This window comes from Halichoerus grypus, chromosome 3 (assembly GCF_964656455.1).
Source record: "Halichoerus grypus chromosome 3, mHalGry1.hap1.1, whole genome shotgun sequence".
Taxonomy (NCBI): Eukaryota; Metazoa; Chordata; class Mammalia; order Carnivora; family Phocidae; genus Halichoerus; species Halichoerus grypus.
In genome coordinates, this window is record NC_135714.1 from 167,315,250 (window position 1) to 167,341,681 (window position 26,432).

Sequence of the window (26,432 nt, forward strand, 5' to 3'; positions counted from 1 at the left end):
AGCAAGAGCTGAGTCCAGAGGTGCCTTCTGCCCGGACCTATTTCTCCCTTGGTTTCACGTATGGAACCCGTTCCCCAGGCTCTCAGCCACGGTACTCCGTGTAATACTTCCTCCATCTAGAGGTCGACGGTAGCTAAAGCAGGGTTTCTCTACAGTGTTGTTTCTTCGAGTTAGAACACTAGCTGTTAGACTTCCATGCAAAAGTGGGGCTGCCGTGCTAGCGTGATGAAACACATGGGGAGTCGTGTTCTGCCTTCTGCTGGGGCCTGAGGCTCACTCACAAAAGGCTTTGGACTCCCTTGCAGGGCTCTCATGCACGCACACAACATAATGCTTCCACCTTCAAGAGCGGCTCTTTTAGCTGAAGCATGGATTCTCCAGCGAGTTTTTCCTTCGAGTTAGGCGGTTTTCATGAAGCCTGCACACACACCCGGGGCAACGGTACTAGCCCCATAACCATGGTGTGAGTTGAGAGCTGCCTTCTCTCCGGGCTGTCTCTCCCTCGATTTTAGGAAACGGAACCCGTCCCCAGGCTCTCACCCACCGTACACCCTAAACTGCTTCCTCCCACACAGAGGTCGTCGGTAGCTAAAGCACGGTTTCTCTTCAGTGTTGTTTCTCCGAGTTAGAACGCTTGCTATTAATGTCCACAATAGCCAAACTGTGGAAAGAGCCAAGATGTCCACCAACAGATGAATGGATAAAGAAGAGGGGGTATATATATATATATATACAATGGAATATTATGCAGCCATCAAAAGGAATGAGATCTTGCCCTCTGCAACGACGTGGATGGAACTGGAGGGTATCATGCTGAGCGAAATAAGTCAAACAGAGAAAGACATGTATCATATGACCTCACTGATATGAGGAATTCTTAATCTCAGGAAACAAACTGAGGGTTGCTGGAGTGGGGGCTGGGGTGGGAGGGATGGGGTCACTGGGTGTTGGACACTGGGGAGGGTATGTGTTCTGGTAAGCGCTGTGAATTGTGCAAGACTGTTGAATCTCAGATCTGTACCTCTGAAACAAATAATGCAATATATGTTAAGAAAGAAAAAAAGAAGAAGAAGAATGTAGCAGGAGGGGAAGAATGAAGGGGGGAAAATCGGAGGGGGAGAAGAACCATGAGAGACGATGGACTCTGAAAAACAAACTGAGGGTTCTAGAGGGGAGGGGGGTGGGAGGATGGGTTAGCCTGGTGATGGGTATTGAGCAGGGCACGATCTGCATGGAGCACTGGGTGATATGCACAAACAATGAATCATGGAACACTATATCTAAAACTAATGATGTAATGTATGGGGATTAACATAACAATAAAAACATTTAATAATAATAATAATAAAGAACGCTTGCTATTAGACTTCCATGCAAAAGTGGGGCCGCAGTGCTAGCTTCATGAAACAAGTGGGGAGTCGTGTTCTGTCTTCTGCCGGGGCCTGAGTCCCACACGGAAAATGGGTCTGGACTCCCTTGCAGTGCTCTCACGCACGCACACAACAAAATGCTGCCACCCTCAGGAGCAGCTGTTTTACCTGCAGCACAGGCTCTCAACCGAGTTTTTCCTTCGAGTTAGGTGGCTGTGTTTAAGCCTGCACACACACCCTGGGCAATGGTACTAGCCCCATAACCATGATGTGAGTTGAGAGCTGCCTTCTGTACCGGCCTGTCTCTCCCCGATATTACGATCTTGAAACCGTCCCAGGGCTCTCAGCCACAGTACACCCTAAACTGCTTCGCCCACACAGAGGTCGACGGTAGCTAAAGCACGGCTTCTCTACAGTGTTGTTTCTTCGAGTTAGAACGCTAGCTATTAGACTTCCATGCAAAAGTGGGGCTGCCGTGCTAGCGTGATGAAACACATGGGGAGTCGTGTTCTGCCTTTCGCTGGGGCCTGAGTCTCACTCGCAAAAAGCTTTGGACTCCCTTGCAGTGCTCTCACGCACGCACACAACAAAATGCTTGCACCCTCAGGAGCAGCTCTTTTACCTGCAGCACAGGCTCTCTACCGAGTTTTTCCTTCGAGTTAGGTGGCTGTGTTTAAGCCTGCACACACCCACGGGGCAACGGAACTAGCCCCATAACCACGTAGTGAGTTCAGATCTGCCTTATGTGCCAGCCTGTCTCTCCCCCGATATTATGAAATGGAAACCGTCCCCAGGCTCTCAGCCACAGTACACCCTAAACTGCTTCGCCCACAGAGAGGTCGACGGTAGCCAAAGCACGGTTTCTCTACAGTGTTGTTTCTCCCGAGTTAGAAAGCTAGCTGTTAGACTTCCATGCAAAAGTGGGGCCGCAGTCCTAGCTTCATGGAGCAAGTGGGGAGTCGTGTTCTGGCTTCTTCCGGGGCCTGGGTCTCACAAGGAAAATGCTTTTGGACTCACTTGCAGTGCGCTCACGCATGCACACAGCAAAATGCGTCCACCCTGAGGCATGGCTCTTTTAGCCGAAGCAGGAATTCCCTACAGAGTTGTTCCTTTGAGTTAGGTGGTTGGCTTTAGGCCTGCAGGCACCCCCGGGGCAAGGGCACTAGCCTCATCAACCAGAGGTGACTTGAGAGCTGCCTTCCGCACCGGCCTGTTTCTCACTCCATTTCACGTCTGGGACCCTTTCCCCGGTCTCTCGTACACGAGCAGGGTCAAATTCCTCCTGCTTCAGGAACGGCAATGTTAACTCAAGCGCAGTCACTCGAGAGGATTGATTCTTGGTGTTAGTAGCCTGGGAACTAGGCATCCAGGCACACAGGGTACAGCAGTGCTAATCTCCTCAAACAAGAGGTGAGTCGACAGCAGCCTTCCTTCCAGGCCTGCTTCTCACTCCGAGTTACGTTTAGGTTCCATTTCTCATGCTTTCACAAAAACACACAACAGATGAAGTGCACGCTCAGGAAGGGCGATCTTTGCTGAGGCACGGGTTCTCTACAGTTTTGTTCCTTCGCGTTGCGTGGATGGCACTGAGGACTCCACGCACACACGGGAGAGCCGATCTAGTTTCCCGAAACAAGAGTTGAGTCCATAGGGGCCTTCTGCCCATGCTTATTTCTCCCTCCGAATTCGGCTGGGACTCCTTCCCCAGGTTTGCACTCAAGCAGACTTGAAAATGCTGCCACCCTGTGGAGAGGCGAACGAGCTGAAGCTGGGGTTCTTGAGCGGCTTCTTTCTGCCAAATCAGTGTGGAGCCCTTAGCATTCCTATGCACACATGGAGCCGAAGTGTTAGCTTCAGGTAACAAGAGCTGAGTCGAGAGGAGCCTTCTGGCCCGGACTCCTTCTCCCTCGGTTTCACGTAAGGAACCCGTTCCTCAGGCTCTCACCCACGGTAGCCTGGAAAGTGCTTCCTCCCTCAGAGAGGTGGATGGTAGCTAAAGCACGGTTTCTCTACCGTGTTGTTTCTTCCAGGGAGAACGCTAGCGATTAGATTTCCATGCAAAAGTAGGGCCGCAGTGCTAGCTAAATGAAACACACGGGGAGTCGTCTTCTGCCTTTTGCTGGGGCCTGAGTCTCACTCGCAGAAACTTTGGACTCCCTTGCAGTCCTCTCACGCACGCACACAACCAAATGCTTCCACCCTCAGGAGCGGCTGTTTGAGCTGAAGCACGGATTCTCTACCGTGTTTTTCCTTTGAGTTAGGTGGCTGTCTTTCAGCCTGCACACACACCCAGGGCAACGGTACTAGCCCCATAACCATGATGTGAGTTGAGAGCTGCCTTCTGTACCGGCCTGTCTCTCCCCCGATTTTACAAAATGGAAAATGTCCCCAGGCTCTCAGCCACAGTACACCCTAAACTGCTTCGCCCACAGAGAGGTCGACGGTAGCTAAAGCACGGTTTCTCTACTGTGTAGTTTCTTCGAGTTAGAACGCTAGCTCTTAGACTTCCATGCAAATGTGGGGCTGCCGTGCTAGCTTGGTAAAACACATGGGGAGTCGTGTTCTGCCTTTCGCTGGGGCCTGAGTCTCACTCGCAAAATGCTTTGGACTCCCTTGCAGTGCTCTCACGCACGCACACAACAAAAGGCTTCCACCCTTAGGAGCAGCTGTTTTACCTGCAGCTCGGATTCCCTACCGAGTTTTTCCTTCGAGTTAAGTGGCTGTCTTTAAGCCTGCACACACCCACGGGGCAACGGAACTAGCCCCTTAAGCATGTAGTGAGTTGAGAGCTGCCTTCTGTACCGGACTGTCTCTCCCCCTATATTCCGAAATGGAAACCGTCCCCAGGCTGCCAGCCACAGTACACCCTAAACTGCTTCGCCCACACAGAGGTCGACGGTAGCTAAAGCACGGCTTCTCTACAGTGTTGTTTCTTCGACTTAGAACGCTAGCTATTAGACTTCCCTGAAAAGTGGCGCTGCCGTGCTAGCTTGATGAAACACATGGGGAGTGGTGTTCTGCCTTTCGCTGGGGCCTGAGTCTCACTCGCAGAAAGCTTTGGACTCCCTTGCAGTGCTCTCACGCACGCACACAACAAAATGCTTCCACCCTCAGGAGCAGCTGTTTTACCTGCAGCACAGGCTCTCTACCGAGTTTTTCCTTCGAGTTAGGTGGCTGTGTTTAAGCCTGCACACACACCCTGGGCAACGGTAGTAGCCCCATAACCATGATGTGAGTTGAGAGCTGCCTTCTGTGCCGGCCTGTCCCTCCACCGATATTATGATATTGAAACCGTCCCAGGGCTCCCAACCTCGGTACACCCTAAACTGCTTCGCCCTCAGAGAGGTCGACGGTAGCTAAAGCACGGTTTCTCTACAGTGTTGTTTCTTCGACTTAGAAAGCTAACTATCAGACTTCCATGCAAAAGTGGGGCCGCAGTACTAGATTCATGGAGCAAGTGGGGAGTCGTGTTCTGGCTTCTTCTGGGGCCTGGGTCTCACAAGGAAAATGCTTTTGGACTCACTTGCTGTGCACTCACGCATGCCCACCACACAATGCGTCCACCCTGAGGCATGGCTCTTTTAGCCGAAGCAGGAATTCTCTACAGAGTTGTTCCTTTGAGTTAGGCGGTTGGCTTATGGCCTGCAGGAACACACGGGGCAAGGGTACTGGCCTCATAAACAAGAGGTGAGTTGAGAGCTGCCTTCCGCACCGGCCTGTTTCTCACTCCATTTCACGTATGGGACCCTTTCCCCGGTCTCTCATACACGAACACTATACCACTCCTGCGGCTTCAGGAACTGCAATGTTAGCTAAAGCGCAGTAACGCTACAGCCTTGATTCTTGGTGTTAGTAGTCTGGTAGGCGAATGAGCTGCACCTGGGATTCTTGACAGGCTTGTTTCTTCCCAGTCAGTGTCGAGCACATAGCATTCCAAGCACACATGGAGCAGTAGTGTTAGCTTCAGGTAGCAAGAGCTGAGTCCAGAGGTGCCTTCTGCCCGGACCTATTTCTCCCTTGGTTTCACGTATGGAACCCGTTCCCCAGGCTCTCAGCCACGGTACTCCGTGTAATACTTCCTCCATCTAGAGGTCGACGGTAGCTAAAGCAGGGTTTCTCTACAGTGTTGTTTCTTCGAGTTAGAACACTAGCTGTTAGACTTCCATGCAAAAGTGGGGCTGCCGTGCTAGCGTGATGAAACACATGGGGAGTCGTGTTCTGCCTTCTGCTGGGGCCTGAGGCTCACTCACAAAAGGCTTTGGACTCCCTTGCAGGGCTCTCATGCACGCACACAACATAATGCTTCCACCTTCAAGAGCGGCTCTTTTAGCTGAAGCATGGATTCTCCAGCGAGTTTTTCCTTCGAGTTAGGCGGTTTTCATGAAGCCTGCACACACACCCGGGGCAACGGTACTAGCCCCATAACCATGGTGTGAGTTGAGAGCTGCCTTCTCTCCGGGCTGTCTCTCCCTCGATTTTAGGAAACGGAACCCGTCCCCAGGCTCTCACCCACCGTACACCCTAAACTGCTTCCTCCCACACAGAGGTCGTCGGTAGCTAAAGCACGGTTTCTCTTCAGTGTTGTTTCTCCGAGTTAGAACGCTTGCTATTAATGTCCACAATAGCCAAACTGTGGAAAGAGCCAAGATGTCCACCAACAGATGAATGGATAAAGAAGAGGGGGTATATATATATATATATACAATGGAATATTATGCAGCCATCAAAAGGAATGAGATCTTGCCCTCTGCAACGACGTGGATGGAACTGGAGGGTATCATGCTGAGCGAAATAAGTCAAACAGAGAAAGACATGTATCATATGACCTCACTGATATGAGGAATTCTTAATCTCAGGAAACAAACTGAGGGTTGCTGGAGTGGGGGCTGGGGTGGGAGGGATGGGGTCACTGGGTGTTGGACACTGGGGAGGGTATGTGTTCTGGTAAGCGCTGTGAATTGTGCAAGACTGTTGAATCTCAGATCTGTACCTCTGAAACAAATAATGCAATATATGTTAAGAAAGAAAAAAAGAAGAAGAAGAATGTAGCAGGAGGGGAAGAATGAAGGGGGGAAAATCGGAGGGGGAGAAGAACCATGAGAGACGATGGACTCTGAAAAACAAACTGAGGGTTCTAGAGGGGAGGGGGGTGGGAGGATGGGTTAGCCTGGTGATGGGTATTGAGCAGGGCACGATCTGCATGGAGCACTGGGTGATATGCACAAACAATGAATCATGGAACACTATATCTAAAACTAATGATGTAATGTATGGGGATTAACATAACAATAAAAACATTTAATAATAATAATAATAAAGAACGCTTGCTATTAGACTTCCATGCAAAAGTGGGGCCGCAGTGCTAGCTTCATGAAACAAGTGGGGAGTCGTGTTCTGTCTTCTGCCGGGGCCTGAGTCCCACACGGAAAATGGGTCTGGACTCCCTTGCAGTGCTCTCACGCACGCACACAACAAAATGCTGCCACCCTCAGGAGCAGCTGTTTTACCTGCAGCACAGGCTCTCAACCGAGTTTTTCCTTCGAGTTAGGTGGCTGTGTTTAAGCCTGCACACACACCCTGGGCAATGGTACTAGCCCCATAACCATGATGTGAGTTGAGAGCTGCCTTCTGTACCGGCCTGTCTCTCCCCGATATTACGATCTTGAAACCGTCCCAGGGCTCTCAGCCACAGTACACCCTAAACTGCTTCGCCCACACAGAGGTCGACGGTAGCTAAAGCACGGCTTCTCTACAGTGTTGTTTCTTCGAGTTAGAACGCTAGCTATTAGACTTCCATGCAAAAGTGGGGCTGCCGTGCTAGCGTGATGAAACACATGGGGAGTCGTGTTCTGCCTTTCGCTGGGGCCTGAGTCTCACTCGCAAAAAGCTTTGGACTCCCTTGCAGTGCTCTCACGCACGCACACAACAAAATGCTTGCACCCTCAGGAGCAGCTCTTTTACCTGCAGCACAGGCTCTCTACCGAGTTTTTCCTTCGAGTTAGGTGGCTGTGTTTAAGCCTGCACACACCCACGGGGCAACGGAACTAGCCCCATAACCACGTAGTGAGTTCAGATCTGCCTTATGTGCCAGCCTGTCTCTCCCCCGATATTATGAAATGGAAACCGTCCCCAGGCTCTCAGCCACAGTACACCCTAAACTGCTTCGCCCACAGAGAGGTCGACGGTAGCTAAAGCACGGTTTCTCTACAGTGTTGTTTCTCCGAGTTAGAAAGCTAGCTGTTAGACTTCCATGCAAAAGTGGGGCCGCAGTCCTAGCTTCATGGAGCAAGTGGGGAGTCGTGTTCTGGCTTCTTCCGGGGCCTGGGTCTCACAAGGAAAATGCTTTTGGACTCACTTGCAGTGCGCTCACGCATGCACACAGCAAAATGCGTCCACCCTGAGGCATGGCTCTTTTAGCCGAAGCAGGAATTCCCTACAGAGTTGTTCCTTTGAGTTAGGTGGTTGGCTTTAGGCCTGCAGGCACCCCCGGGGCAAGGGCACTAGCCTCATCAACCAGAGGTGACTTGAGAGCTGCCTTCCGCACCGGCCTGTTTCTCACTCCATTTCACGTCTGGGACCCTTTCCCCGGTCTCTCGTACACGAGCAGGGTCAAATTCCTCCTGCTTCAGGAACGGCAATGTTAACTCAAGCGCAGTCACTCGAGAGGATTGATTCTTGGTGTTAGTAGCCTGGGAACTAGGCATCCAGGCACACAGGGTACAGCAGTGCTAATCTCCTCAAACAAGAGGTGAGTCGACAGCAGCCTTCCTTCCAGGCCTGCTTCTCACTCCGAGTTACGTTTAGGTTCCATTTCTCATGCTTTCACAAAAACACACAACAGATGAAGTGCACGCTCAGGAAGGGCGATCTTTGCTGAGGCACGGGTTCTCTACAGTTTTGTTCCTTTGCGTTGCGTGGATGGCACTGAGGACTCCACGCACACACGGGAGAGCCGATCTAGTTTCCCGAAACAAGAGTTGAGTCCATAGGGGCCTTCTGCCCATGCTTATTTCTCCCTCCGAATTCGGCTGGGACTCCTTCCCCAGGTTTGCACTCAAGCAGACTTGAAAATGCTGCCACCCTGTGGAGAGGCGAACGAGCTGAAGCTGGGGTTCTTGAGCGGCTTCTTTCTGCCAAATCAGGGTGGAGCCCTTAGCATTCCTATGCACACATGGAGCCGAAGTGTTAGCTTCAGGTAACAAGAGCTGAGTCGAGAGGAGCCTTCTGGCCCGGACTCCTTCTCCCTCGGTTTCACGTAAGGAACCCGTTCCTCAGGCTCTCACCCACGGTAGCCTGGAAAGTGCTTCCTCCCTCAGAGAGGTGGATGGTAGCTAAAGCACGGTTTCTCTACCGTGTTGTTTCTTCCAGGGAGAACGCTAGCGATTAGATTTCCATGCAAAAGTAGGGCCGCAGTGCTAGCTAAATGAAACACACGGGGAGTCGTCTTCTGCCTTTTGCTGGGGCCTGAGTCTCACTCGCAGAAACTTTGGACTCCCTTGCAGTCCTCTCACGCACGCACACAACCAAATGCTTCCACCCTCAGGAGCGGCTGTTTGAGCTGAAGCACGGATTCTCTACCGTGTTTTTCCTTTGAGTTAGGTGGCTGTCTTTCAGCCTGCACACACACCCAGGGCAACGGTACTAGCCCCATAACCATGATGTGAGTTGAGAGCTGCCTTCTGTACCGGCCTGTCTCTCCCCCGATTTTACAAAATGGAAAATGTCCCCAGGCTCTCAGCCACAGTACACCCTAAACTGCTTCGCCCACAGAGAGGTCGACGGTAGCTAAAGCACGGTTTCTCTACTGTGTAGTTTCTTCGAGTTAGAACGCTAGCTCTTAGACTTCCATGCAAATGTGGGGCTGCCGTGCTAGCTTGGTAAAACACATGGGGAGTCGTGTTCTGCCTTTCGCTGGGGCCTGAGTCTCACTCGCAAAATGCTTTGGACTCCCTTGCAGTGCTCTCACGCACGCACACAACAAAAGGCTTCCACCCTTAGGAGCAGCTGTTTTACCTGCAGCTCGGATTCCCTACCGAGTTTTTCCTTCGAGTTAAGTGGCTGTCTTTAAGCCTGCACACACCCACGGGGCAACGGAACTAGCCCCTTAAGCATGTAGTGAGTTGAGAGCTGCCTTCTGTACCGGACTGTCTCTCCCCCTATATTCCGAAATGGAAACCGTCCCCAGGCTGCCAGCCACAGTACACCCTAAACTGCTTCGCCCACACAGAGGTCGACGGTAGCTAAAGCACGGCTTCTCTACAGTGTTGTTTCTTCGACTTAGAACGCTAGCTATTAGACTTCCCTGAAAAGTGGCGCTGCCGTGCTAGCTTGATGAAACACATGGGGAGTGGTGTTCTGCCTTTCGCTGGGGCCTGAGTCTCACTCGCAGAAAGCTTTGGACTCCCTTGCAGTGCTCTCACGCACGCACACAACAAAATGCTTCCACCCTCAGGAGCAGCTGTTTTACCTGCAGCACAGGCTCTCTACCGAGTTTTTCCTTCGAGTTAGGTGGCTGTGTTTCAGCCTGCACACACACCCTGGGCAACGGTAGTAGCCCCATAACCATGATGTGAGTTGAGAGCTGCCTTCTGTGCCGGCCTGTCCCTCCACCGATATTATGATATTGAAACCGTCCCAGGGCTCCCAACCTCAGTACACCCTAAACTGCTTCGCCCTCAGAGAGGTCGACGGTAGCTAAAGCACGGTTTCTCTACAGTGTTGTTTCTTCGACTTAGAAAGCTAACTATCAGACTTCCATGCAAAAGTGGGGCCGCAGTATTAGATTCATGGAGCAAGTGGGGAGTCGTGTTCTGGCTTCTTCTGGGGCCTGGGTCTCACAAGGAAAATGCTTTTGGACTCACTTGCTGTGCACTCACGCATGCACACCACACAATGCGTCCACCCTGAGGCATGGCTCTTTTAGCCGAAGCAGGAATTCTCTACAGAGTTGTTCCTTTGAGTTAGGCGGTTGGCTTATGGCCTGCAGGAACACACGGGGCAAGGGTACTGGCCTCATAAACAAGAGGTGAGTTGAGAGCTGCCTTCCGCACCGGCCTGTTTCTCACTCCATTTCACGTATGGGACCCTTTCCCCGGTCTCTCATACACGAACACTATACAACTCCTGCGGCTTCAGGAACTGCAATGTTAGCTAAAGCGCAGTAACGCTACAGCATTGATTCTTGGTGTTAGTAGTCTGGTAGGCGAATGAGCTGCACCTGGGATTCTTGACAGGCTTGTTTCTTCCCAGTCAGTGTCGAGCACATAGCATTCCAAGCACACATGGAGCAGTAGTGTTAGCTTCAGGTAGCAAGAGCTGAGTCCAGAGGTGCCATTTGCCCGGACCTATTTCTCCCTTGGTTCACGTATGGAACCCGTTCCCCAGGCTCTCAGCCACGGTACTCCTTGTAACAACAACTCTGCTTAATAAATATGAAAAGAGGAAGTAAAGAGATGTAACCTCTCAAATAATATCTCAGGTAGTAAAATCAACTTGTGACTTTTTTCTTTTCTTTTGCTCAAGTTAGCTATTTTTTCAAGAATCCCTTCAAGATACTCGGTATTTTAATAGTAGCCATCAAGTAGTACAAGAATTCTGTTCATGTCCCAGGTAGAGTTTTGCAGGTTTTTTATTTTGTCACAGGTTTTTTTTTTTCCTGAAGCTATCTCTCCACACCACTAATACTGGGTGTAAGTAATCCCTGCCATGGATGGTGGGGCAGGAAAGAAAACAAGTAATGGTACATTTTTCTCCTGTCATTTTCTCTTTTGCTTCCCCCATGTCTTTTGGGGCATCAGTGTAGGAGACCTGAAGGTTGGTGTCTTGTTCAAAGAACTTTCTAAATAAATCTCTCCTATTATCTCTCCATGTCTCCCTTTTATTTTCCTATATGGTACTTATAATACATTGTAAAACTATTTTTTGGAAATTAGTTGAGGAGACAGCTCTTTCTTAGAGAAGAATTCCAAATAACAAATGTAGACACTGTCCCTCTAGGAGGTGAAGCTTAATTCTCTTCCCCTGGAGTGCAGGCTGGGCACAGTGACACTTCTACTGAAGAGCACGGGAGGGTAAAAACAGTCACTTTGCAGTAGAGAAACATGGCTCTACTTCTTGGCCAGGTGATCAAAGTTAATATCACCAATGATAACTCATGCTGATAGCATGTCTCCCCTAATATAATGTGACAAAAGTACACTTTACTTCTATAATATTCCTTTCCAAAACCCATAACCCCAGTCTAATCATGAGAAAAATATACAAACTCAAATTGAGGGATATGGTACAAAACTCCTTAACAGTACTTTCCAAAAGTATCAAAGTCATGAAAAGTAAGAAAAAATTGAGACACTGTTGCAGATTGAAGGAGACTAAGGAGGCATGATGATTAAATGTAATGTGGTATCCTAGATTGGATTTGGGAACAGAGAAAGGACATTAGTGGAAAAATTGTCAAAATCCAAATAAAGTCAGGGCGCCTCGGTGACTCAGTCGTTAGGCGTCTGCCTTCAGCTCAGGTCATGATCTCGGGGTCCTGGGATCGAGCCCCGCATCAGGCTCCCTGCTCCGCGGGGAGCCTGCTTCTCCCTCTCCCACTTCCCCTGCTTGTGTTCCCTCTCTCGCTGTGTCTCTGTCGGATAAATAAATAAAATCTTTAAAAAAAATCCAAATAAAGTCTCTAGCTTAGTTAATAATATTTACCAATATTAATTTCCTTCTTTTGACAAATGTATCATGATGATGTAAGATGTTAACATTAGGGAGAACTGGGTGGAGAGTGTACAGGAACTCTCTGTACTCTCTCTTCAACTTCTGTGTGAATCTAAAATTCTTCCACAATAAAAAGTTTAAAAAGAAAGTGAAAATATGTATTGGGTATATCTGTTTAATGCCTGCCTCTCCCATGATAGTGGAAACTCCAAGAAGCCAATGAACATGACTACATATCTCTTTATTCCTGAGGCCTAGAATTGTTAAGCATGCCTGGTAAGACTCAGGAAGTATTTGTTGACTAAATAACTATAACTGCACACAGAGGGCTTGTCCAGTATCTGCTGTTTGCTAACTCTAGCAGGATTTACACCCACACCGGAGTGAACTCAAGATACCAGAGGCATAATGTAAGACCCAACTAAGACATTTTCTCAAAGGAAAAAATGTGTACCTTCTCTTATAGTTTGATTTGTGACATTCCTTTATTTCTACTTCTAAGGCAAATTCTCCTGACAGTGATGGGTTTCAGGATATGCTACCCCAAAAGATGGCACTTTGGCATACTGAATACTTCAACCTGGAGGAATTTGAGAAATTGAATACACATAAAGGACTTTCTGACCTTCCCCTGAAGCAGGTCGTAAAACCCTCATGTGAGAGGGTTTGGTAAGTTTCCCCTAGTTTACTACACTTAGCTCACTTTGTCCTATCGTATCTTTCTACAACTTTCCACCTTCCATCAAACTTAGCATCAAAACACTCAAATTTAATCATTTCTTCAGGACTTCATTTCTTTATGTAGTCTCCTGTGCCTCCTAAACCTTATATTAAATCAATTTGTATGCTTTTCTCTTGTTAATCTCTTTTGTTAAAAGGATCCCAGCTGAAAAGTTAGAAGGGTAGAGGAGAAATTATTTTCCTACTCTACCTTGTCTTGATTCAATTACTAAAAGCTAGATCTGACAAGTCAGCTATTTGAAATCTTAGAATTTCAGATCTAGAAATGAGCTCAAATAATCAAGGCTCACTTTTTTTTAGTAGTGAACACTTATCTTTAAACAAAACCATCAGTGAAACTCATGAAAGAGACAAAGGTCTTTTCTTGAAATCCCACCTATGTGGCTCCCTCTTGTACTCATTGACCTTCAATCAGAGGTCTGGGACTCTATAGAACCCAATTTGAAAACAAGAGCCATATTTTCATTTCACTGACAAGAAACTCTAAAGCCCTGAGTGATGAAATGATTTCTCCAGATATCACTTAACGGAATTTTTGACAAGATCAGAAAAGCCAAACTTTCTTGAGAATCTTTCCTAATGTGTTTGGAATGGGTTGCTTAGATGCAAATTAGGCATGCTCTCCATCACATTGAAATTCTTATTGATTCTCCCTAAAAACAAAGACTTTTTTTTTTTTTTTTACTGGATAAGAAAAATATACTATCTTTCCACCTTCTTTATAGTTTTGTTTCATGAGAATTTTTTCTTCTCAGAGCCTACCAATATGTCTATGAGCTGAGTGAAGTCAAGACTTCTCATGTGAACTTGTAAATTGTATTTCTCAAATCCCAGTCTCCACGGTGACTGTCATATTCATATGAAGATTTATGAATTTCTCTAAAACTTGATCTACCCTGTGTACAGTAAAGTGAAATGTTGAGAATGACATTTATATGAAGATTTGTGTATCTCTCTGAAACTAGAGCTACCTAGTATATAATGAAATGCAATGTTAAGAATAAAACAATTAATTTAGAGTGTATACTGAGCCTTACCAGATAACATTAAGAAATAAATCACTTTAGGGCATAAATTATATGAATTGGAAGTAAGAGTGTAATATGGTAGAAAACTTACTTGAGTGGGGCAGAAGGAAATCTGGGCTCTACTTCTGATTGTGTCATAAATTCTATATATTCATTTTGTAATATCTAAGGTTTGAAGGGGTGAACAGGAAGAGATGGGTCCCATTTTGGAATTGTATCTACATCTGAATTTATAACAACATCTTTGCTGGGGGAACCAGGATGCAAAAGGAAAGCTGCTTTTAGCAGATCAATAGCTCCCATTAAAGCCTCTTTGTAGAGCCTCTCCTAATTTTATCTCCTATTATGTGACCTCCAATTTGCATAAGAGAGATACTGCTTAAACTCACAGGCAGGATTGATTGACTGAACCTGACAAAGGTGGGAGAGCAATTGCTTAATTTAAAGCACATCCAAAAGATGGTGAAAATGATTAAGAACTATGCTATAAATACTCTCATAATCCTTATTTCTGCTGGTTCTTAAAATTAACCCCCTCATGCATTTTCCTTAGGTCAGGAATTAAATACCACTAAAATAATTCCAGGTCAAGGTGCAGTGAACAAGGCAGTAGGCATTTCAGGTTACTAGAAGCAGAAGAATAAATACCTTACTCTAAGACATCCGGCTGTCTAGTGTCAAAAGTTTTACTTTTGGTTTGTAGTCCTGGTACTTGAGGCATTTTTATTAAATGTCCACAGTTGATTGTTTTAATGTGATAGTGTTGGCTTAAAAAATCCCTTTATTTCATTCCTTTTCAGTTGTTCCCTGTTCTTATGTCATCCTTTTAAAGTTTTCTTTTGTGGCCAGGGACACATTTCTTCTTTTTCCTGGAGCCTCTTTTTCCAGATAATTATCTCTCTTTATGGAATATGCTTGTTTCACAGCCTTCTTCTTAACATAATTAGGAGATCCTGGAAATATTTTCTCTTATCTCAAGTGTTCCTATTCGATTTCTTTTTCAGTTGTTCCTATTATCATTATCGAATGAATGCCCAAGGTTTAGAAAGAGTGCATTAGTGGGCAGAGTAGCATTAAACTAATATTTAAATAATAAGCTCTAATATACTGTGGGTGCTTATTGTGTGTCTGGAATTGGGTTAAATGTTTACTTAAGTCATCTTACTTTATTCTTGAAACACCCTTATTAAGTAAACACCCAATCTGCCCCAATTTATAGATGAGGGAGCTAAACTCTTAAGAGAGTTTAAATAGAAATGGATTTAACACGTGGATTTAGGTGCTTATAAAAATCACTGAAAAGTGGGAGGAGTGGGCTCTAGGTGGGGCCTCTGGGAACAATGTTCAACAAACAGAACAGGACAGGGCTGATCTCCAGGGGAAAGGTGGGGGATCAGGAGGTCTCTGCTGAGCTCTTGATTAAAAGAACATACAGCTAAAGCTGGAAGTGGAAGAAAGGACCAGGAAGTTTCTGAAGCCATTGTGATCCCCTCTTTAAACTTACAGATCTAGATACTAGGGTGCACTGTTGCAGAAAAAGCTCTCCTTTCTATATTTTTAACCAGCAAAAACAAAATAAAACAAAACAAAACTAAGTGCAATGAAAATATGGTCTACATGATCTCTCCTTTACTTTTAAAAACTTCTGTGAGTGCAATCTCCTGCTTGATCCTAATTTGTCACCAGATCCTGCTGCAAGGGAATCTGGGAAATGTCGTTTTCAGTCTTTCAGCCTCTACTCCAAAGGGAGGCATCCTAAGAAGAAGTGGGAATAGAGGTGGAGTGTCAATTGAATACACTGTATCTAACACAGAAAATAAGTGAGTGTGACATAATATGGAGCTAGTATTCATGCAGCTTAAAGTACAAATCAGGCTGACTAGTCTGCAAAGTCTAACACTCAATCACTATACTACACTGCCTGCACACCAAGATGTTCCATATTTCCAAATGCAGCTTTTTTGGAAACTTGTGGATTTTAACAGGAAAAATCTTCCTGATAACAAATGACTAGAAAATGAAAACAAACAAACAAAAACTCATAGACATTATCTTTCCTTTTTAAAAAAATGATTAGCTTTTTACAGTAATTAATATGATACACACAATTTTTGATCTGGATAAAAATATAGGTTGCTTACACTTACTTCATGTAAATTATACCAAACCAGAGAATGTTGCTCCTTTGAAAATATTCTTTGTTCAAATCCCACCATGCTGTGATTTGAAGAGAGACTAATTCTTTTGGTATTATTGTTATAATTTTATAGCCTTTGCAGTCTATAATTTAAAAGCCTAAATATTTATTTCAGGAACTTCTGCTAGATTCTCTAGGTATCTTTAAGGTTGTGGGATAGTCATCCACAATTGCCAAAATGTATCTGACTTCAGGACTAATGATATCCAGAAATGAAGGCTGATAGCATTCCTCTGCCAAAGGAAGTGTAGGGAACATAAAGATGCTAACAGTGGGAGGCCCCTCTCCTCTGCCCTATGAATTGGAAGTGGAGGACAGATACTACTAATGCTGTCCCATCTGCCTTGTTTCTTTAAGATATTTATGTACCTTATGTTCTTATGTACCTTTAAGATTCACAAAATAATTTTCTGAGTCTGAGAACTTTTCTTTAGCCTCTAATAAAAATGTTGTTATTGTTATTACCAACTTCAGTGACTTTTCTCTTTCAATCCACTTCTTTCAATCTCATCTATCCTCAAAAAATAGAAAGCACATCACTGGATACTCTTTGAATGGAATCAACATTCAAAAGAATCTCAGGATTTCTATTTCAGGTATCTGCTTGACTCCTTACCTTATTAAAAAAAAAAAAAGACTCAAAAGTATTTTTACGTAGCTTTCTATCATAAGGATAAGAATAGAAGGTTAATGAAGTATTTGTCATATTCATTAATTCTTTTTTTTATTACTGGGGTTGCTCTTCGCCAAAATGTTTTATATTATGTTGCAAGAAAACTACTGCTTCGATTAGACAGGTAGTTTGAGTTTTCTGAGGAAACAAGAACAGTCATTTGAGTGACAGAAACTAGTAAATTTGCTTGAAGAAAATGCAATTTATGTGTATGTGTGAAATCTGTAGTGTTAAAAAAAACACATAACAGAAAAATTCCCATTCCTAGCTGCCATTTCTTTTTGTTTTTCACAATTGCAGTGGCAGGATATTAAACAGGCTACCAGAAAGTGTATAAACATACTCTTTGGACAATTAGTCTCAGGAAATAGGGTCAATTATTCAATAATGACTTTTAAGCCCCTACCATGTGTGAGAAAAATGGACAATTTCTGGGGCCCTATGGTTTCTTTTAGTCTTTGTTATGCATTTGTGGAAGTAATGTAAGCAAAATCTTTGACTCTTTCTTAATAGGAAAAGGACCTTCTATCTTACTTTTGGTTTGGGTGGCTGAGGACCTTTATTCTTTAGGTGGGTAAATATCTAAGGGAAAAATAACAAAGAGAGGTAATTAACAGTAGACAACATCTCTCCTAAGACTTACTTGGCAATTATGAAAGTTCATTCAGTTGTGCCTATACTTGTCAAGTAAATTGGAGTACTTCACAAGTTATTTACAAATGGATGTGAAGTTCTGAAACCTGGACTCCCCGAATTCAGAAGGTCAGCACGCGTTTCTTTTTTTCATCTCCTTTTGAGACAAAGCCAACACTTGTGCCCCCTTAATTCAGTTGTGGCATTCTGCCTTGTTCCTGTGGCCACTGGGTAGGATGTGGTTCTGACAAAATAGTAACCTCTTTGGTTGACAAATCCGACTGGGCTGATCTGCTGGCAAGGTGGGTTTTCTCTTTCTCCCTTGCATCTGTTTGTCTTTGTTCTTTCCTCTAGAGGCTGTGTAAGAGGGCAATCTTTTCAGATAGAGGAGTTCTGTTCTTTGGCCAAGGGTATTTCTTCCTTTCTATCTCCCTCGAGATTTTAGATTCACTGAAGCATGGAGCAGACACTCTGTCTTAGTAATCTTTTTATTTTCCTATTGCTATATTTCCCTTACCTGTTTATACTATGAAACTGCAATAATCAGTTGCCTTTATCAAATCAATTTTTTAAGTATGACATTTTTGTTATGTTAGGCCCTACTCCAAGTAACTATAGGAAGCATGACTTCTGTCCTCTTTGAATTTATTTCAAAAAAGGCAATGCTCCAAAAAAATAGTCCACGGCCTTCTTCACAATATTTTCATTATTATTTCATCATTTTTATGCTATTTTATTTCTCATGGTATTTTGCCCAATTGTAATCATATTTATGTGTGGGTTTTTCTTTCCAACTAGGTTAAGTTTCACAAGAGAGGGACCACATCTTTTCCATTTACTATTCTATCACCAACATTGTGCTAGTTGGTTTTGTATTTATTTTATCACTTAGACATCAAAAGCAGCCTGTGATTAGGAACTACAGTTTTCCTTTTACAGATAGGAAAACTAAGCCTTCAGGATGTTAAGTATCTATGTTCTTAAAAGTTACATAGCTAGTAAGTGGCAAGGAATGATTGTTACTCAGAGATCTGTGTCTCTCAAACAAATGCATATTCTACATCTTGCTACTGCTGGAGCTCTAAAAGGTTAGAAAATCATGTTCTGTATAAAACACAAGACTCTAGCTCACCTGTAATTCTGATTCCATCTTGTAGTGTTGTAACTGACAAAGCCTATTTTGATCAAACATCAGCAGAGATTAATAGTTTTTTCTCCCCAGATATGATCCAAGCACAGTAAGGTGCTCAGATAAAAGATGTTATATAAATAAGCAGCAGTATTTTCAATCTAATATGATAATGAGTGGTAATAGAACTGTGATAGGTGATGATATAGCTTTTGATTTTTTAGTTTTTTCCTTACTATTTTGTCATCATTCTACCTAGTTTCTTAATTATTTTCAACAGTGATGCCACCTGACTCCATCCTCTCTAGAGAACATTTATTATTTGTATTATATTAAATATATTCAAACTTATCATCATTGCAATGCCTAATAATAACCTTAGTAACCATTATCGTTGAGTATTTACAATGTGCCATCATTCAACTGGTTAGTATTTTCAGTGCAAGACCTTAATACTTCAAACAAACTTATGGAATGTGTACTATCGTTATCCTCATTTTTCAGATAAGGAGACTGAGGCTGATAGGATTTTCTTCCTATTCAAGGCTCAGCTCAAATATCTACTTAGAGAGTTTTCCTAATCACCCTGTATTAATTTGAATCCTGGTTTCCCATACCCTCACACTTCACATTCTATCCCTTTGCACTGCTATTTTAAAAAAAGGGGGGGGCAACTGTGGCTCAGTCATTAAGCGTCTGCCTTCGGCTCAGGTCAAGATCCCAGGGTCCTGGGATCGAGCCCCACATCGCCCTCTCTCGCTGTGTCTCTCTCTCTGTCAAATAAATAAATAAAATCTTTAAAAATAAAAATAAAAAAAATATGTAACTAGCTACCATGTGAAATTATATATATGTATGTTTACTGTTTTTATTGTCCTGTCTTTTCCAAGTGCAGCTAAGATCCGTAATATTGTGTGCTCTTTTTGTCACCTCTGTATCTCTAATGTCTGAAGCAGCACAAAACACAGAATTAACACTATAAATAATTGCTGAAGAAATAAATTAATGAAACAATTGACTTGAAAATAATGTTTGGAGCTGAGAAGAAAACTCAGGTCTTCTAACTTCTAGTCCATTTCTCTTTGAACTATACTATGTAAGATTATAGAAGAAAACTGAACTTGTGCATTTTTCGAGTTTGAAATCCTGAGATTTTCTTTGGTTTCATTTTTAGCTATATAGTTTGTCTTAAACTATATTGGGTAACATGATTAAAAGGGGAAATTTTTAATCTGTTAAAAGAGCAATCTACAAAGACAGTATGCAGATTGCTGCTCCTGTTTATAAATCAATCTTGTTTGTTTGTGAGAACAGGAATCTTCATTGGACAATAAACCAGCAACACAAAGTTCAAATTATGGTACTCTTCAGAATATATTTATTTTAATTTCTTTTAAAAATGCCTAAAACTCACACTTTTAAAATTCCCCTTTCTTTGATTAGTTGGGAGTAGTAAAGCCTTACTTTGTGTCTATATAGATCTCTTTGATATTGCTCACCCACTTTGAGTCTGAAAATTGACCTTTGATGAAACCTCTCTTGGCTTATTTTGCTACAAATTAGAAGAGCTTAAGGAATGAGAATTCAGGAACTGAATTTGAATTAGGATGACTTTTACAGGTACAAGTCAATTAGCCAAGAAGGGTTCAGAGGTGAAATCATCTCATTTGTGATCCTGCCTGTTGGGGGTCCTAATGGCTCCTTCTGATTAGCTTGACTGCTCTAATTTTCCAACATCTATACCCAGATATCTGAGACTGAGGACTGAGTTGCAGCTAAAATTTGTGCAGCAACCTGCAGATATTATAAGTGAAGTATATTAGCAATTTATGCTAAAGGAGGGCAATGGGCTTTGTTTTTTTTTTATTAACATATAATGTATTGTTTCAGGGGTACAGGTCTATGATTAATCAGTCTTACACAATTCACAGAGCTCACCATAGCACATACCCTCCCCAGTGTCCATCACCCAGCCACCCCATCTCTCCCACCCCCCTCCACTCCAGCAACCCTCAGTTTGTTTCCTGAGATTAAGAGTCTCTTATGATTTGTCTCCCTCTCTGGTTTCGTCTTGTTTCATTTTTCCTGCCCTTCCCCTATGATCTTCTGTCTTGTTTCTCAAATTCCTCATATCAGTGAGATCATATGATACTGATTGACTTATTTCACTTAGCATAATACCCTCTAGTTCCAACCACGTCATTGCAAATGGCAAGATTTCATTTTCTGATGGCTGCGTAATATTCCTGTGTGTGTGTGTGTGTGTGTGTGTGTGTATTTTATATATATGTATATTACATATATACACCCACACCCCAATGTTTATAGCAGCAGTGTCCACAATAGCCAAACTATGGAAAGAGCCAGGATGTCCATCAACATATGAATGGATAAAGAAGATGTGGTATATATAGGCAATGGGCTTTATAAACTCCAGCTTGAAAACACTATTGCAGAAGCATCTGCCACATGCACTGCTTTGGCTTCAACTAGTTCTTGTTTTATTTTAAAATTCTTGTTGGGTAGAAACAAGAGTCATAAAGGACTTCTCAGTGAGTGAATTTTATTGTATGATCTTAAGGTTCTAATGTGAGTACATGACTTTTCTTAAATGAGAATACATACATAGAGAACACCACATGTATGACCAAGCTTGGCATTTAACTTTCTTTTACTGGCAATAAGAGAATTACAATTTTAGGAAGAGGGCAATGTGTTGGTGCCCAGTCTGGAGGATGGCATAAGCCTGTATGAGCTGAGAGCTGACTTGAACCTAGCTAGAGGTGGGCATTTCTTCAAGGGTGGCATGAGGCAGCATAATCATGACTGTGAAACAGAGTTACTGTTTAAAAGAGCTGAATCAGGGGGAGCAGGGGTGGCTCAGTAGGTTAAGCATCTGCCTTCGGCTCAGGTCATGATCCCAGGGTCCTGGGATTGATCCTGCATTGGACTACCTGCTCAGTGGGGAGTCTGCTTCTCTCTCTCTCCCTCTCCATCTGTCCCTCCCGCCTCCAAAGTGCTCTCTCTCTCTCTCAAATAAATAAATAAAATCTTTAAAAAAGGGTTAATTCAGAGAATCAAATTCAGAGTGCTAAATAAAAAAATATTCTGCACTTGTTAAAGACAGTAATGAAGATTTCATTCAAGTGACTCCTGAAATGGAATTTTGCAGTAGAGAGAGATTGACCTCAACGCCAAATACAAGGAAAAATAGTAATTTACAGTTAAGGGGCACGGTAGGGGTCTGTAGATGGAAAACTACTAAAAAAGAATTTCAGAAATAAGGGGAGATTCTGGCTAAAACAGGTTGGACAGGATTCTAGCTGAAGGCAGGCTAGAGGGGTCAGATATCACCTGGGGGAGAGTGGAAAATGACGAATATGAAAATGTATTGTGGATGATCAGATATATAGGGTGGGAGATTCTTGCTAAACTGACTTAGCAGGATTCTTGCTCTTGAGGAGAAGGCCCAGGACAGGGTCATGTCCAAAAGGGCTCAGATGAGCCTAACTAAAGTGTGGTTAAGGAAAGTCTTTGTTAAGAGCAGGCTCTAAGCATGCAAAGACAACAACAAAACATTTTATAAAACCTAAGTCTGCATTCAGGAACATCATCAATTCAGAGGTGAAGAGTGATTGAGGACAAGACTGTATACACGTAGAATCGTTGGTGGAATGTCCTTTATATGTGATGCCCCCTGTCTGTCATGAAGGTAGAAGAGAGGGCAACTTGGAGGAGGAATATAGGACCGAGCATATTGATGAGTCACTCCTAAAATGGGGATCCATAAACCAAATATCTTGATAAAGATGAAAAGAGTAAGTGAAAACTGCAACTGTGCTCTCAAATACGAGACTTTTAGCATCTTATCAACTATCATTAGTCCTGTTTAGCTGGTTTTTTTTTTTTTTTTTGGTCCATTTTTTTAAAGACTTTATTTATTTATTTGATAGAGAGAGAGAGCGCACAAGCAGGGGGAGTGGCAGGCAGAGGGAGAGGGAGAAGCAGGTTCCACGCTGAGCAAGGAGCCTGATGAGGGGCTCGATCCCAGGATCCTGGGATCATGACCTGAGCCGAAGGCAGATGTTTAACCGAATGAGCCACCAAGGTGCCCCTTTTTGATCCATTTTTAAAGCTATTTTAGTTGTGTTTTATGGTACCACTCCTGAATTATTCTTTTTTTCAATTTTTTTTAAAGATTTAATTTATTTATTTGACAGACAGAGAGAGAGCACAAGTTGGGGAGCAGCAGGCATAGGGAGAAGCAGGCTTCCCACTAAGCTGGGAGTCCGACTCTGGGCTCAGTCCCAGGACCCTGGGATCATGACCCAAGCCGAAGGAAGACACTTAACTGACTGAGCCACCCAGGTGTCCCCTGAATCATTCTTTTAACCTATTTCTTTGTGAGGATTCACAAAAATGATCATGACTTCTCTAATATTAACTAAATTCACAGTTTTTTAAATAAAACTTTTCTAGGTGCTTTCATGTACTTTATCTTATCTGATCCTTGAAATAGTCATGAATGTGGTGTGTGTATGTGTCTTTATGCATTAATGTCCTTTCTCTCAGATTGAAGAAACAGAAACACAGAGAGGTTAATCAGCATGGCCATGGTCACACAGTTTGGAAGTAGCAGAGCTGGGGACTTAAACTTAAGACTTCTTAATCCAAATTCTGGGCCTTAAGAACAATGTTTATATTGGATTATTATACACATAAGGAGAAAGTTAAACTTAATGTGTTAGGGTTGTGTCACAAAATAATAACAGATAGAAAGGCTTCAGTGATCGTCCTACCTATTTACTAAAAAGATAATATAAATGTTTATTTCTTTGATGCTGAAGAACCAAAATCTGTTCCTGTTAGTGCCTGCTTCATTGGCAAATGACGGGAATACAAGTGCATCTGTGTTTGCAAAAGCATTTTCATCAAGCCACATGGAGAGCCCCTGGGAGGATCAGTACACATGAAATCATTTAGGGTCAGTTTTGATTAGTTTGGGTAGTTGGAGCTCAGGCTATGGAAGCCATGGTAGAGGACAAAGACAAAGCCCCTGGTAGATCAGTGGGCTTAATCTGCTTTAGGGCCAAGGACTGTCTTCCTGATCCTGTACTGCTGACTAGAAGACAAACCATACCAGAGAACTCTAGCTGATAGTTTGGTTCATTTATTCATATACTGTCTAGTTCATGCTAAGTACCATGCTACTTACAGGGGATTCTAAGAGAAACAACAATGTGTTCCTGTCTTTTTAAAAAACTTATCATTTCTTGTTTAGCGGTTTAAAAATGCTTGAAATATCATGAAACTAAACAGAAGTCTGAAATGACTGGTATGTAGGACAGCAGGGTATAGAAAAACAGCTCAACACAGTAGTCAGAACCCAGATTGTGGAGTCAGACTGTCAATGTTCAAATGTTACATCTGTAACTTACAAGCTGTGTAATTTTAGCCAAGATAGTCAACTTTTCTTTGTTTCCGCATCTGTAAAATGGGCATGAACTTAAGGTAAATTCAGGGGCCAGTTTGAGGATGAATATTTTTAAAGGGCTTGGCACAAAGGAAGCAGCAAGGAAGGTTTTGTTAAATAAATAAAAAACGGGAATCAGGAAAAGCAAGAAATAAGATTGGACAGGCAATAAAAATGAACATGTGTTGAGTGTTTGTAAATGCCAGGTACTGCATGGTACTTAACTTTGAACTGTTACAATCACATGAGTCAGTAGGTTTATGATCTCCATAATGCAGAACTTCTCGATCTTGACACTTTTAACATTTGAGAATGAATAATTCTTTATAGTGGGGGGCTGTCCTGTGCATTGTAGGATGCTTAGCAGGATCCCTGGCCTTTATCCATTAGATGTCAATGGCACTTCTCCCCACCAGCTTTGAAATTCAAAAATGTCTCCAGACATTGACAAATGTCCCTGGGATGCATGATCACCCCAGATTGAGAATCACTGCTAGAATCAGGAAAATGAGTCTGAGTGAGGCCAAGCAATTTTTCCAAGGTTACACAGCAAATGATGGTAAAACAGCAATGGCAAATTAGCCTGGATGACCCCTATAAAGACAAGGGTATAATGAATAATGTCTTATAAAGATGAGGACATAATGAATAAGGTTTAATAAAGTTTCTAGTCTCAGGTTGTGAAATCCATATTATAGTGATAAACTTGATTATTCATTGGGCAATAGGATTAATTTGATCAGATCTGTGTTTGGTATTATGGCACATAGATTGAAGGAAGGAAGAACTGAAAAGTGAGAAGTTATACAAGCATTCAGATGAGGCATGATGAGGACTTAAACTCAGGCTAGATAGAACAAAAGAAACAACGAATAAAAACAACTGCACAGTACAATCTGTTGAAACTCTTTATTATTATATTCAGCCTATGTGAAAGATTCCAAATGCCTTTCTGAATTTACTTTAGTAGCCTCATCACGAGATAAATATAAGAAACCATTATTGAGGTCCACATTATAGAGAAAGTGGCTCTGGCCCTGGCATATTAATTATAAACACACAGGGTCATACAAATGGTTAGTGGTTCCTAATCCTTCAATTTAATCCCTGGAAAGCCCTGTCTTCTCACATTCCTTCTAATCTAAAAAAAATCTCCCATTACTGACTGCAAGAGAATGGATATTTACAAAGCTAATCAATACCACCTTAATATATCTGCTTCAATCTACTTTCCTTAATGACATGGCACTACCCCAAATAGCCTTTTCAAATAGGCAAGGTTTAGATCCTCTCAACTATAAGTCTAATATTAATCCTTTCTTCTTTACATTCATCTCCCTGCCTGTCTCCCTCCCTCTCCCTGTCTCATCATCTTTTTTTCCTGTCCTTCTTCTCTCAGTGTGATACAGACTTTACAAAGTACAATGAACTTAATAACCATAATAATAGGATCAACAAAAAATAGCTAATACTTACTGAATATTTGCTATGTGCCCAGCACAATTTTAAGCTCCCTGCATTTATTAAATCATTTAATCCTCACCACAACCTTAGGAGGAGGATATGATTCCTATCCCCATTATACAGATGAAGAGCCAGACATACTTCCTCCCAGCAATATCAGAATCCAATGAGCTAATGGATGCACTAGCAAGCTGTAAAATGGGACAGATTTGAGCTGCTGTTATTAATTCATTTTCTGACTTCATTATCCAACAAAGTGAAATCTGACAACTCTACTTAACCTAGACCCTTAAAACCTACAAACAATAATTGGAATGGAGAGCAGATGCTTGCTATTTAACAAGGCTTGTTCTAACAAATAACAAAAGCTCTATGGTTCCTGTTTACTTAGTTGGAAATGAATTTCTGTTCACTGTAAATCAGGTCAAGCATAATTAGGATTAAGAATAACTGGAATTGAAAAATGATTAAACATAAGTGTCATCTATCTGGCCAATATATCTGTATTAAAAGAATTAACCTGAATGACTAAAATGCATTGAACTTGTGTATTTGATTTCTGTTCTCCACTCAAAATACTGAGGGACGGGCTCAATGAGAAATAGACTCTTTATAAGAGGCTAATTTTGTCATCCCACCAGACCTTATCACAGCTATTGAGGCCAAGTAGAGAAATGGAGCTAAGAGGAATATGCTGTGATGTAAAAGTCGGATATTCTCTTAAAAGCCTAAAATATTTCACACACACCCATGTCTCGTCACACATTTATCACTACTCTCATAAGTATCATCTCTAAACTTAGTGATTTTTTTCCCATTGCATCCAAGTTGGAATGTGTGTATAAAGTGGTTCGCCCAAAATTACTAAAGAACTCATGATGGTCAGATATAGGGTCTCACCTCTGTCTTCACCCTTTCCACCATTCCTCATCACCTTCCCTTGAACCTCTTTCATTTTTCTCTTCTTCACTGCAAAATTTTGTTTCTTTAGAATATTCAGTTTAGATTGTTCAT